This window comes from Etheostoma cragini, chromosome 1 (assembly GCF_013103735.1).
Source record: "Etheostoma cragini isolate CJK2018 chromosome 1, CSU_Ecrag_1.0, whole genome shotgun sequence".
Lineage (NCBI taxonomy): Eukaryota > Metazoa > Chordata > Actinopteri > Perciformes > Percidae > Etheostoma > Etheostoma cragini.
This window is the reverse complement of record NC_048407.1, coordinates 15,530,871-15,544,924: the sequence shown is the minus strand read 5'-3', so window position 1 is coordinate 15,544,924 and position 14,054 is coordinate 15,530,871. Positions and strand designations below refer to the sequence as shown.

The window sequence follows — 14,054 nt, the reverse complement described above, 5'->3', positions numbered from 1 at the left end:
TTGCTTCTATTTTTTTCTTGAATCAAAGTTTTTAAATAATTCTCCCTCTATCTCTTGGTCTCAGCTGTCTTGCTCTCACTGGATTTAGGATAAAGACTGAATTACACAGCAGCCCAGTCCTGGATAGCAGAGACTGAGATTACCCTCCCTGATCTTTCTACAGACAAGAAATAGTTCAGTGCAAAACCCTCCCCGAGGGCCTTGCCACCTCAGTACTGACAGACTGCTTATTAGCACGTATCAGAGAAGAGAAAGGAAACTGTTTTATCCCTTTTGACCCACCACTTGACTGGAGAAAGAAAGGAATCTGCAAACTGATCTCTACACAAAAAAGGTTTCCATAATGGCATGTTGGAGGCAGATGGTTTCAGTGCGAACAGGTACAGTATACTGACTGCCTCTTTTTTTTCTCACTAACAAGAGAAAGACAAAGACAAAGAGAAAAAAAGTCTGTTGTGTTTGCTGATGCTTTGCACCTCCAGATTTAACTCTTAATGCAGTGCTCCATTAAGAGAAATTCTACTTGCTGAATCTACAACCTCTCTTCTTCCACACATTTTCAGTTTTTTTCTGTCTTAATGCACAAGGAAGAGCAAACATTCAGTCAGTTAATATAACCTATAATCCATTATATTCAAAATCCTCCAGAGTTTTGCTCTAAGACAGCATGTCTTATCACTTTGTGAAACTCAGCGCACTGATTTTATATGAGAACCCTGTGTTCATTTGCACCTTTCTTAAAATGTTCACTCATAATAGTATAATCGCTTGTAGGTAAAAATACCACATCCTCTCTAACCTCTGTCACAGTGGCATTTCTTATCGAGTTTGCTTTTGTATGCAGTGGCAAATTCATGCTGATTGTGTCACCCAAGAACCTGATCTACTGAATGTCTTACCAATATAAGCTGCTGCTTCACAACTAATTAAGAAGCATGAATAATGTATCGGCTTGTGTCATAAATGGAACTGGCAGTACGTCTGCCGTGGATGCAGCGAGAGGATGTGTCAGACCTCAGTCACAAACTGATGTTAAGCGGGACACCCACCTTGCACCAGAGAACTATGGGAAAAGAAAGTGTGTGGGAATTGGAAAAAGGGGTATTACGTGGTGGTGTGCAGCAGAGGAGAAATATAGGGAAGATAGTTAAGCATGGCTTATGTGACCTGACAATTTAATATTTCAAAGTTTGGCTTTTCTGGCAAATGGGTCAGTGGCCATGGGGATGGTCTTAGTAGTGGTGCCATGCTTATGTGAGCTGTGATAAGTAGGTCAGTAAATAAAATGAAGCTTTTCTCCCAGAACATCATTGAAAGTGATCATGGTAAAGCTGAAGCTGTTGCATGGATAAAACATGCAGAGATTTTGATGCAGGACAAAGCAATTCATTATGTCTGGAGCTTTTCTTAGCAGGAAGGTGTAAACAAGGTGCAGATAAATTAAATTGTTTTCCTCCCTCCTTAACCAGAAAGAATTTACTGCACATGCGGTTTGTCTAATTTCAAGGATTGGTGACAGAATGTCTTATCGCCTCATCCTGTGCCAAATTAGCCCTATATTGTGCTCTGCACACTCAGCAATATTGCATTGTGTGGCCAACTGACATTCCAAGAGCAGACATACGTAGGGATAAAGAAGACAAAGATAAAAAGAACAATGTTCGCTCCAGTCATCAAGCACATAAGAAGGAATCAACAGTTTTTTTGTCACAACCTCCTTGCCCTGTTTTCTTTTTTACATTTGCACTGAAAGGAATTGTAAATAAATCTTATTTACTGTAGTTCTTTGAAGCTGGTATTTGTACCATTTACTCCTGTGTTTCCAATCTCATAACAATTTGAGATATAACAGTAATTAGGGGTGCACAATTAATCGAATTTTTATCACGATCACATTTTTGGCTACCCACGATCAAATTTGCTTGATCAAGCGAATTGTTAAATGAGTCACTTCATAGAACGCTCCGGGTTTAAAAAAAACAAACAATCTACCGCTCCTTAAACCACTGTCTGATCATGTGCCAGTCAGAGTTGTTCCCTGCACCGCGCAGCTTAGTTTCTAGATGTAGACAGACACAGAGAAGAGAGTAACGTGAGGAAAACTCAACAACAGATAGCAGTCGGTCGAACTTTGGTCACAAGGTTTACCAGTTTACCAGTAAACGCAACATTTCGTCCCGCCTATGCTGTTTTTCAGACAACAGCAGTGACCAGTGCTAGTTTGTGTCTGTTGGCTCACAGGGCTCTAGACTCTCCCTAACTCTTTTAAACAGTTATTGTTGAAAACAAGTGAAGGAGCTTTCTCAGAGATACTAAATAAATAAAAAAAATAACCCTTTGCTATTATTTCAGACACCTAATTTTCATTTACATGTGTTGCAGCTGTATGTATGTTCAACATTAGATTAGATTAGATTCAACTTTTTTGTCACTACACAGGTACAGGTACAAGGCAACGAAATGCAGTTAAAGTCTAACCAGAAGTGCAATAGCAGTTAGTGCAGGATATACAATGGTTCCACAAGTGCAGGACATGGATATGTACTGAATAAATATGAATAAACGAATTAATACTATTATAAACTGAATTTTACGGATAGAATTGTCCTATGTATATAATATATAGATAACCAGTTTTGTGAAAAAAATTAACAGCTTGATATGTACAATGAACATAATATACAGATGGTTGTTACAATAACAGAGTTTACAAGTGAATATGTACTATGAATATATATGCAGATGGGTATTACTATAGACAGAATCTTTACAGATATATATATATATATATATATATATATATATATATATATATATATATATATATATATATATATATATATATATATATATATATATATATATATATATATATGTAGTAAGTTAGGCTAAAATGAGCAGTATAACAATGGAAGTACCAATTAAGTTAGGACAGAAGCTTTCCGAATTAAAGTGCAGTGGAAAGTAAATGCATATTACAGTTAAAGCACGGTATTGCAAATGCATATGTAAACAGTTAGTACTGTAATTAAACAGTTGGCAGTGCAAATTGATATTCCAATCAAGGTATGTAATGCAAGATGCAGATATAAACAGTTGTTGCTACATACATACAACTTCAACATAAGAGGAATGTAGCACAATATGGATGTGAAAGCAGTTATAAATAGCCTGTGTGACAAGAAAAATTTGTTCCGGTTAAAAATCAACAAAACATTGTAATAATTGATCGTGATCTCAATATTGATCAAAACAATCATAAATATCATTTAGGCCATAATCATGCAGCCCTAATACTAATAAAAAAAAAAGTCCATGTTTTTTAATTCTGCTGGTGTTTCTTTGCTCCTAACAGACGGCAGGTTCACTTGACACCACAGCAGCACATCAAATTACATTTTCATAACTCTTGCACACATTTCAAGCTTATTTTTGGTCACTTATCCTCAAACCTGATCCCAGTTCCCAGCTCACGGAGAATAAACCTGGCACTCATGGCACACATCCCAGCAAGGCTGCCAAATTTAGATTTCAGGTCGAATTGGCAGACATCTGTGACTGATACTGTAGCAGCTGATATTAATCAAACTGATATACTATATGAGGCGTATACATTTTATAATTTATATTAGATTTTTTCATGCAACCGCCATTTATGGGCTGAAGATGCATGTTTGCGAAAAGGAAAGATTGAAAATGATTATTGAGAGAGTGAATTAGTAAGCATGAGAAAAGTAATAAAAAAGAAGATGACTGAAGAGGAAAGCCACAGAGAGAATGGATGAGAGGATTTATTTTCTAACCTGTGCTGTACGCCTGTCTGATCAGCAGTGGGTAGGTAGACAGTGGGAAAAAACACTGTGTGTGTGTGTGTGTGTGTGTGTGTGTGTGTGTGTGTGTGTGTGTGTGTGTGTGTGTGTGTGTGTGTGTGTGTCCCATTGTGCCTTCAGTTTGCCACTAATGTCTGAAAACATGCATCAAGAAGTGTACCGAAAAAGTGCCTAGGGGGCATCAGGGTGGCTCGGTTTGGTGCTCGTTGACGCTGTTCTCTTTCTGTCTGAAAATAAAAAATGAAATAAATGAATAAAGCAGGTTCTTAACCTTACTCTTGGATCCTAGCTGCGAAAAACACACCTGTGATTATCCAGAACATCTCTGTATTTTTACACCGAGAAGGTCGGCAGCAGCACTTGACCTGAGCTCCACCTGTTGGCATCAGTACTACTGTTCCCACTTCAGTTTGTAACAGCAGTTGTTTTTGTCTAATGCGTGATGTGTGGCTTGTGTAGGAGGGATTTAACCAAAAGTTCACACAATGCTAGGGAGTCCTCAGACCTGTAAGTAAGCTGAACACCAGATTGGAATTTTCTAAAATAGAGCAATACTTCAGCAAGTAACCTGCCCTTTCATGATGCACATGTCCTATAGAAAGATGTGGAAATAAAGAAAGTAGCGTTGTAACAAAACACCAAACCCAGGGTTCGGTTTGTATCGCGATATTTGACCCACGATTCGATACAAACCTCGATTCTTTTTTTGGGGGGGTTCTCAGTAAACAACATTTTTTCTGCCACTTTATTGTTTTGTCATTGATTACATCCCACTTTGCAACACAGTTATTCAACAGATAGCTTACTTGTTGATGTTGATTGATTTCAATGTTGAATAATCAAACACCACTGATTCTTTTGTAGTATTCTTAAAATAATGTCTCCAAAATTGTTACAGTGGTTCATTAACTTGTTGGAATGAGGCACAGGAACAATGGTCATGGTAACAGTAATGGACAATTCCTCTCCCAACCTGTAAGGGGAATGAAGAGGAAAAGTGCTTTGGTACTTTAACTGCCTATGTTTGTGACTACAGTAAAGGTGCTGTTTGACATGTAGCTATAGCTAAACTAATTATTGGTGGGTAACAAAAGATTTGGACATCATTCAACACACTGTTATTTTTATTATGATTATTTAGACCACGGTTAACAACATTGGGCTAACCCACAAATTCATCAGCAACGTTAACTCTATGCATATATGACTAATCTAATGGTAATTTAGGCAGCTAGCACGCCCGTGTACTCTGTCTCAGACTCCCGGCGCTGCAAGGCTTCAGTCCGGATGAGAGACAATAGCCCCGCTGTTCCACTGAAAGCTGTGACCCATCAGGTCCTTTGGCCGCAGAGGGAGCAGTTGCACATTGTCTGCCCGTGCGTGGTAGACAATGCAGGGTGAAGAAGAGTGTCTACCCAAACGGCGTACACATAAATACACTACGTTCACGGGTGCAAGCTGTATGATTTTGTTATTTTTTCCTGACGAGAAAAAATTCTAGTGACATATTTTTATCTAAAAGTAAATAAAATATGTTAAGGTACATTTTTTCTGAAACAATAAACAATGGAGTCAAACTTCTAAATAGTTTTAGGGGTGGTTATTTCCTCCCTTCACACTAATCTGGACACATATTTTTTTATTTTGAGTCATCACTGAGCCAGTACTTCAGAGGTCACCATATATGCCAAGTAGCAGCTGTCAGAACGTCTGAATACCACTATAACTGCTTAATAAAGGAGTCAAACTTCTAAATATTTTTATGGTGGTTATTTCATCCCTTGTCATTACTCTGGAGTCATATTTTATTTATAGTCACCACAGAGCCAGTACTTCAGCAGGGCAGGTCACATATTTTGATAGGCCAACTGTCAAATTATGTTACTCTACTGTAAATCTGCAAAATGGAGCCATATACACATCAAACCACTTCAAGCTAAAACTACATTTAATTTACACAGTTGTACATGTTGCACAACAGAAGGTGTTGCTGCTTCCCTGGTTCATGTGTTTAACACATGTCATGTGGAACCACCGGCCCCGTGTGTCACATTGGACCTGTAACAACAAAGGTGAAGATAACATAGCAACCATTTGAGAATAAATATTTTAAATACACAGTAAAATAGACACTATAATTAAAGTATCATGATGGAATCCTTTACCCATTTGGTTATCTCCCCATCTTCAGAGAAAGAGTTGTGTTCTCCACAACGGTGGCACAGTTCACGAAGGTCATCTGGTCATCAGTGACAATGAGACTCAAGACAATTGTGTCAATTTAATACGATTACAATAACATTTGTCAATATTTGTAGGAATGCATGCATCATGATTATAGACCAGAATATAAGCTACATTACCAGACTTCTTTAAAAATGTCATGGCCACCTCCTTTCTGTAGCGAGCCCCTGCTGCTCTCGTGTTGGAGAAGATTAGATAAATTACTTTTATTATTATTATCTTTCAGTATCTTGTCAGCATAGTAATGTGAAAAAAAACTTAATTAGCTGTTTGGTCAACTGGTCATTCGTTCAACCACACAGCCTACACAGAAACAACAAACTTTCTTTCAGGACAAAGGCACCGCTGGAGTCGTCGTCCCCCTGCAGGGTGTATGGAACAGTGCCGGCTGTCCACCTCGACACATTGCACCTTCTTCCGGATGAATGCCCTGTTGGTACACCAACACCTTGACATTTCAGAATACCTTCTCAAATTTATGTTTTTAAGGGGGACTTTTTTACAACGTTTTTTTTGAGTTACCTTGTAGACTGCAAACATAGTTTGACCTTGCGTTAATCACTGCCTAGGGGGTCCACCACAATACTGCGTCTTTCCTAGGGTAATATCAACTAAAGAATCAGAAAGTCACATATGATTGCATTGTCTTAACATATTTGGTCTGAATGAAGATGTGAAAAGAATGCTGGGTTTCCCCTGTAATTCTTGTGCAATTCTGAGGCGACCCCATTTGGACCATGTGTGTTTTTTTGTGTGTGTGCATGCACAAGACCAAGTACTTACAGTTAATATCCAGTGGCCAGGCTCATGGACAGCACCCATAATTCGATTGTGCTGGGTGGGATCATGCTACAAAAGACCAGGAGCATTGACAGAATCACTTAAACAGCTTGAACCCATGAATTAAATGTATTAATGTTTACGCCGTTTGCGTAGACACTACTCTTTGCCCTGCATTGTCTACCGTGCAACAGCGCCCTATGCGGTCACAGTTTCTGGGGAGCCAGCTTGCAGCCAGCCCGGTCAGCACTTAGCTAACTCCGAAGCTAAGGACGCTAACGGCAGTTTGCTGGACCGTCGGGAAACAGACCCAGGCACCAGAGTCAGAACAGAGGCCATTCGTAACGTTACACCTCCGCTAGCGTTACTGGTGACCGCAGCCAAAACAGTCAGCTAGATTTACCAGCCAAAACGTGGATAAGGCACCCAAAGTACTAATACTAATAGTAATTTAAAGATGCCGTAGTATTGGATCTGGATGGGAAAGATAACTCTGGGAATTGGAAGGGGTGTATCGCGATTCTTCCTTCTCACCCCGCAACACAGGTCCGTGGAGCTGAGTGTTGCGATTTCGGTTTTATATCCCATGTCGTTACAGCCCTAACAGAAAACAAAGCAAAACTGAACCATTAACTTAACACATCATTTTGTGAATGTGTAATTGGAAAATCTACCGTAAGCCGAAGGAAAACTTTATAGAAAAAAATTCAGTTAATTTTAAAACGTTTCCCTTCATACCATTTTAGATATTCAAAAATACAAAAAGCCTGTCAGGTAATCACTCATACGGTATTTCACAACCACACGTTCTTGACTCACTGAAAGGCATGCCTTGTGTGCAGAGTCAAGCTTCTGTAAACACTGGCTTACCACGAACAACTTTGAGAATGATACAAAGCCCTGTCTGTGTCTGCACTGTGATGATTAAAGCTCCCTTCTAAGTTGAGGCTAAACGTTGTCTGTTGTCAAGGTCACAGTAATAATTTTGACTGAAACAGAACCCTCGATGGGAATATGAAATTAATCTCAGTATACATTTAAGCAGCGCTCAGCACTATTCTCCTTAGAAGGTCCCAGGAGCCCTTCTTCAGTATGAGAGATCAAATAGGCCTTCTCCAAAGACAACCGTTCATACTATCTGAGGCTTTACCACTGAATAATTTTGAAGACACTAGATTGTGTTGTAATTGGACTCACTCCAACACTGAGAAACTACACCAATGATGATAAAAAACATGTCTTCACCTTTCATAATATGCAGGAGTTCATTAAACCATGCACCCTCATTTTCTCCCTCTCTGTGTGCAAAGTGAACCCTGTCCTGTTACTGTCCAAGTTTCTCAACTAATAACCAGCACTAAAACATGCCAAAGGCAGTTTCTACAAAGAATAGTTGCACTTTTATCACTTATCAGAAATCAAACATCAAATTATGTTTTATGTGGTTTGACTTCAATCTTCTTGAAAAACATTTCAACAATTCACACGTATCATTCTATGCTTAGATTTTTCAGCCTTTGTGTTTGAGTTAATTGGTTTACCAAGGTAAAAAGCCATTCTTCAGTCAGAGCCATTTTCATACACAAGTAACTACTCACTCTATATAAGATTGTGTTCTTTAGTGGTTGTGAGCCATTTCAACACATATAGGCCAAGCCTCACGTTATAGTTAGTGGCAAAAAGGGACACTCCTGTGTATTAGAAGTGTAATGGGAAAATTACATTTACATCCTCATTACAGTCTTTGTTTTTGTATTCATTATTCACTTATTTTTCAATATTACGTCACTCTTCACCGGGTTCTTGGCAGTAAGTTGGACTCGTTCCAGGTGAGGGTTGGCCTCCGCCAGGGCTGCGCTTTGTCACCAATCCTGTTTATAATATTTATGGATAGGATATCGAGGCGTAGTCGGGGCGGGGAGGGGTTGTAGTTTGGTGGGCTCACGATCTTATCGCTGCTTTTTGCAGATGACGTGGTCCTGATGGCATCATCGGCCTGTGACCTTCAGCCCGCCTTCTTCAGGTAGGGAGTGAGTCCTTCCCCCAAGTGAAGAAATATGAATACCTTGGGGTCTTGTTCGCGAGTGAGGGGACCATGGAGTGTGAGATTGGTCGGAGAATCGGAGTAGCTAGTGCGGCATTACATTCTGTTTATCGCACCGTTGTGACAAAAAGTAAGCTGAACCAGAAGGCAAAGCTTTCGATCTACCGGGCAATTTTTGTTCCTACCCTCACCTATGGTCATGAAGGCTGGGTCGTGACCAAAGAACGAGATCAAGGGTACAAGCGGCCGAAATGGGTTTCCTCAGGAGGGTGGCTGGCGTCTCCTTTAGAGATAGGGTGAGAAGCTCAGTCATCCGAGAGGAGCTTGGAATAGAGCCGCTGCCCCATCGCAAAAGGAGCCAGTTGAGGTGGTTTGGGCATCTGGCATGGAGTCCTCCTGGGCGCCTCCCTAGGGAGGTGTTCCAGGCACGTCCAGCTGGGAGGAGGCCTCGGGGAAGACCCAGGACTAGGTGGAGTGATTATATCTCCAACCTGGCCTGGGAACGCCTCGGGATCCCCCAGTCGGAGCTGGTTGATGTGCCTCGGGAAAACGAAGTTTGGGGTCCCCTACTGGAGCTGCTGCCCCCGTGACCCGATACCGGATAAGCGGTCAAAGATGGATTGATGAACGTCACTCTTCATATATGTTATCCTACACTGAAGAAAAACCACATCTGTAGTTTTTCTCTAATTTTGAATTTGAGGGTGGGAGCCCTAAAGTCTAAACAAAACATGTGTTGAGGCCCGTGAAACCGCCTCTCAGACTCTCACACAGATAATGTCTAGTATCTGTGTGAGAGTCTAGAAGATACAGGGCTGTCCTGACTACCATTGGGAACTTAAATGCATGGGGCACTGGATGTGAAAGACATGATATTAATTGTTTATTATGATTAGGCTCCCTCCCCACTTCTTTTTTTTTGCTCATGCGTTTGCACACTCTACGGCTGTACTCTGTGTAGCTGTTTTTGCATTGCACTCTTATAACTTGCATTATACAGAGTATAATAAATACACCAAAAAACACCTTTGTTCATTCATTCATTCAGCCATCTTTATTTGTTTCAAAAAAGTCTTATCCAGAATTTGTCACACCGGCTGAACAAAACTTCCATGACAGAAGCTAAGTAAAGCTAACACCCAAGATAAATAGTAAAGATTACATACCATGCCATACCCATTGATTTAAACTGCTTTACACATATGGCCTCACAAATTCCAGTTCCAGCCACTGGAAGTTCAAATGTGTAGAAAAAACAAAAACAACACCTACAATCAGTGTTTACTCATAAATATATAAATGATTTAAATCTTCATCTACTACAACCACTGTAATTTCTTTCAAAGAAATATGTTGTTTCAAAAAAGTTCAGATGACACCCCAAGTTGAAGCTATGAACGCTAGTGGCTGTAGTAAGATGCATACTTTACTGATGGGTACTGAAGTTAAACATGAATATATCTATCTGCTTTGAGAGGTAAACAAAGCACTGAAAAACCAACATTAAACATAAAATGAGTAGGAAGCAGCCAGTCCAAGTGAAGAACCACAGTATTCGGTCGGTCCTATTCACCAGTGAGACTGCCTGCCAGTGAGGGAGACTAGCTGTACTTTGGCTTTGAGGACAGATCTGCAATGTAATTTGGCAAACATCTCAATTTACCGCTCAATCCTTTTTCTAACTCTTACCTACACTACAGTCATGACTCAAGACCAAAGAGTGAGATCACAGATCCAAGGTGTCGAGGTGAGAGCACAGCCTGGCAGTGAGAGGTGTTCGGGATCATGTAGCATTAAAGGGAAACTTCAACAATTAACATTATCTTTGTATCAGTAGAAAACCGGTAGTATTTTTGACTGACCGTAATTCTCTCCCTCATGTCCGCCTGAGACAAGATTTATCTGTTTGTGGGTTTGGAAAAAGCCCCAAAAATGCCTGTGATGATGCTAAACGACAATTTTTGCATCACCAGAGGATTTTTTTGCCCAGAAGCTGTTGATTACAAGCCAGCTTTGCATGTTTTCAACACGCCCATAGGGTGTTGGACTCTTTACCCAAAGCGAGTCGATTGTCAGCCATCTTGGAGCTAAGCTACGGGTCTTGCTTTTCAACAGCAAAACATTCACAACTATTATGTTTATTCAAACTACCACACGTGTGTACCACCGGGACACATAGGTACAGATCAGAGAATATGCAGGAAAATTAATTACAGTCGGAACACTCAACACACTATGCAAGCTTCACCTGCTACGGAGACCAGCACCTCAGCCTGCAGTGTCACCCAATGCCGCTGGCCGGGTAAAGGGACATTGATGAGGGCAGGAGTTCCAGTTAGGCCGGAACTCCGATCCATCCTGTTTGCAAGTGTCCGATCATTAGACAACATAGTGAGTGCAGAGACTGCTGTGTTTTTGTGGAAAGATGGCTAAACAACAGTGTACCGGATTATCCAGCTACCAGGCCTGCTAGCCTTCCGAGCAGATGCTGCTCTGTCGGGTAAGACTCGTGAATGTGGGCTGTGTTAACACAGACACGGACTGGTGCAGAAATGGGCTGCTTTAATCCCACTACTACTGACTGCTGGTGGAGTTTGGGACTGTCTGTGACTAGAATGCCGACCATTCTACAATCCACGCAAATTCACAGCTGTGTTTATGCTCGTTGTTTACAGCCCACTAAACGCTATTGCTACCAATTCGTTAGCTGAACTTTACGGAGCCTATAATGTGTGTGCACTAAATGTAGCCTGTTTTGTATGTCTTTTCTTTATGATGTAATTTTTATATATTGTAAATGTATAACGCCACTTGATCCACATTGAAAGATTTTGTGTATATGAATGAAATGACAATATAACACACTTGAGTTTGTTTGTCTATAGGACCTATCTTGCAACCCTCACAGTGCAGCGCAAAGCCCAACACAAGTGTCTTTGCTATTTTAAGACCGACGCAGTTGTTAATTTCCCGTCCAGCGCCCACATTGTTTAAATAGCAAATGCACCTGCGGTCATCTTTGCAGCCATGGGTGGCTGGTCTTACAGGGAGGTGTGTTCAGGTGAAATCATGGTGTATTGCTGTCTTGCAGCAGCAGAAAAAAACAGTCAATAGCGTAGCATTTCATTAAATTTTAACAGTGCATTAGTCAAATATGCCTAGGCTCGTGCACAGTACGCGCACACTATGTTTGTTACACACGGAGGGAAGCACAGAAGCACACACAAATGCAAAAGATTGAAAAAAATCAATAGTATGGTGCATATGCGCCATCATAACAGCAATGCGCCAAGGTTCAAACGCGCATGGCTTTTAAAGGGAATGGGAGATGACTGATTGGTTCATTGCATGTTACGCCCAAAACACACCTATAAATTAATGAAGACAATAAGTACAACCTTTTTTAACCATGCGGACACACCCTAAACGTACCTGCGCCATGCGCTTCAAGCAGTGCGCTTAGATCGTTGAAATAGGGTCTTACGTCTGTAAACAGTAGGCGTGACTTGGTAGTGGACTTGTAGAGCAGCAAAGCAAGTGCATTCTGGGATTGGGTGTCTGTCATCCACAAGAGCCAAAAAAAAATTGTATGGCTTTTCTCAGCCTAGACGGCACCAATTTCTATAACAATTTAAAATTTCTTCTACATAAGTATTTAAACATATATAGTCATCTTTCAAAAGATGAAAAATCCCTTTAACCACTAAAACAACAAGATGACATTTCTCACAAAAATTACGTCATGTGTTGTAACTACCTTCAATCAGCACAGAAAGAAGCTGGCCAAAACTCATTAAGAAATATTGTATAATATATATTTTTTATTATTTTATTACAAAAGTATTAACATGTCAATGATATATATTAAAGAATAGACAGGACAGAAATATACATCATTCTCCGATTAGTATCCTACATTTTGCCTTTTACATTTTAGTTATAGTGAGAACTCACAGCTTCCAAGGAAAAGCAGTGATTTATACTGGAGAAGAAAATCATTTTTAAGCCACAAGAAAACCTGAAACCCTGGATTATATCTGTCAGCAGACCTGGGAACACTTAGGGATCCCCCCCAGAGCAGTAAAACAGTTAGGATGGATGACAACCCAAAGCCTCAAGATTTTGCTGGAAAACAGGCTTCAAGTTAAGTTATTTCATACAGACATTATATGACTATATTAAACATTCATTCAAGCACAAACTAGTAGTTGTCAAACTTATAATAAAGGATTCACATACTGTCTAAACAATTACTGAGAACCTGCAATGTTAAAAAGGGATCCAACGGGGCCACAAATAGAAGCAGACAGAAAATCTGAAGTTTCATTAACAGGTAAAACTGAAAGCTGCTAGTGTCGCTATTAATCATTGCAAAGGAAAACAGTTAATGTGCACACTGAAATCAGGGTAGGTTAAAGGTAAACCAGGAAGTCAGTTATACTATGATTGATGACTACAATGGACAGCCTGGATTATCATTTTACTGTTCGCCTACATTTTTTTGTTCCAAATAAGTTTTCCTAGCCAGGGGTTATTTTACAACCTGTATGTTTCTTTGTTTCAACGTCTGACCTATTTTCAGCAATATTGTTGTGCTCCAAGAACTCATCTTTCACTTCACACAGTATTATAACACATTAAACCTACAACCAAAGCTATGAAAATGAAACCCAAGTTGGAATTAAAAATTGATTTCCTTAAAGGGCCATTGTTAAAAAAAACAAAAACAGTCTGGGTCAAAATAGAGCTGCATGTTTTAGAGGAATTTCTTTTTCAAATAATGCATTCACTCTCTGAACACAGAAGTAGAGAGTAAACGTGTTTTTTGAGAGGTTCTGACACATTGCGTGGGTGCACATCATCAAACCATTGGCATTTTCATCATCAGCATCGTGTGCCTTTCCTCTTTGGATAACTATCTCACTATTGAGCTATAATAATCACATAAGACATCAAATTGAACTACTTCCTTTAAGCAAACGAGAGGCAGTATAACCTGACACATTCTAGTTAGCCTTAAGGCCCCTTTGTCTCTGTGCTTGCTCCTGTTATCTAGTTAGAGGCTGAACACTATTCTGTAATAGTGTCATTAACAGAGCTGTTCCAATGACAGTAGCACTGACTTTGATGGTGCCAACTTGTGAGATAATTGGTTT

At 40.0% G+C, this 14,054-nt stretch overlaps 2 long non-coding RNA genes across 2 annotated transcripts; both read right to left on the bottom strand.

Annotated features, from left to right (window-relative positions):
* Positions 1-4,021: 4,021 nt before the first annotated feature.
* On the bottom strand, positions 4,022-13,739 carry LOC117951034. Its single transcript, XR_004658035.1, has 3 exons — positions 13,520-13,739; positions 8,594-8,596; positions 4,022-4,032 (listed from the first exon to the last, which is right to left on the bottom strand). It is a non-coding gene; the product is annotated as an uncharacterized LOC117951034 (long non-coding RNA).
* LOC117951050 lies at positions 6,401-6,921 on the bottom strand. Its single transcript, XR_004658040.1, has 3 exons — positions 6,858-6,921; positions 6,597-6,685; positions 6,401-6,504 (listed from the first exon to the last, which is right to left on the bottom strand). It is a non-coding gene; the product is annotated as an uncharacterized LOC117951050 (long non-coding RNA).
* Positions 13,740-14,054: the final 315 nt, after the last annotated feature.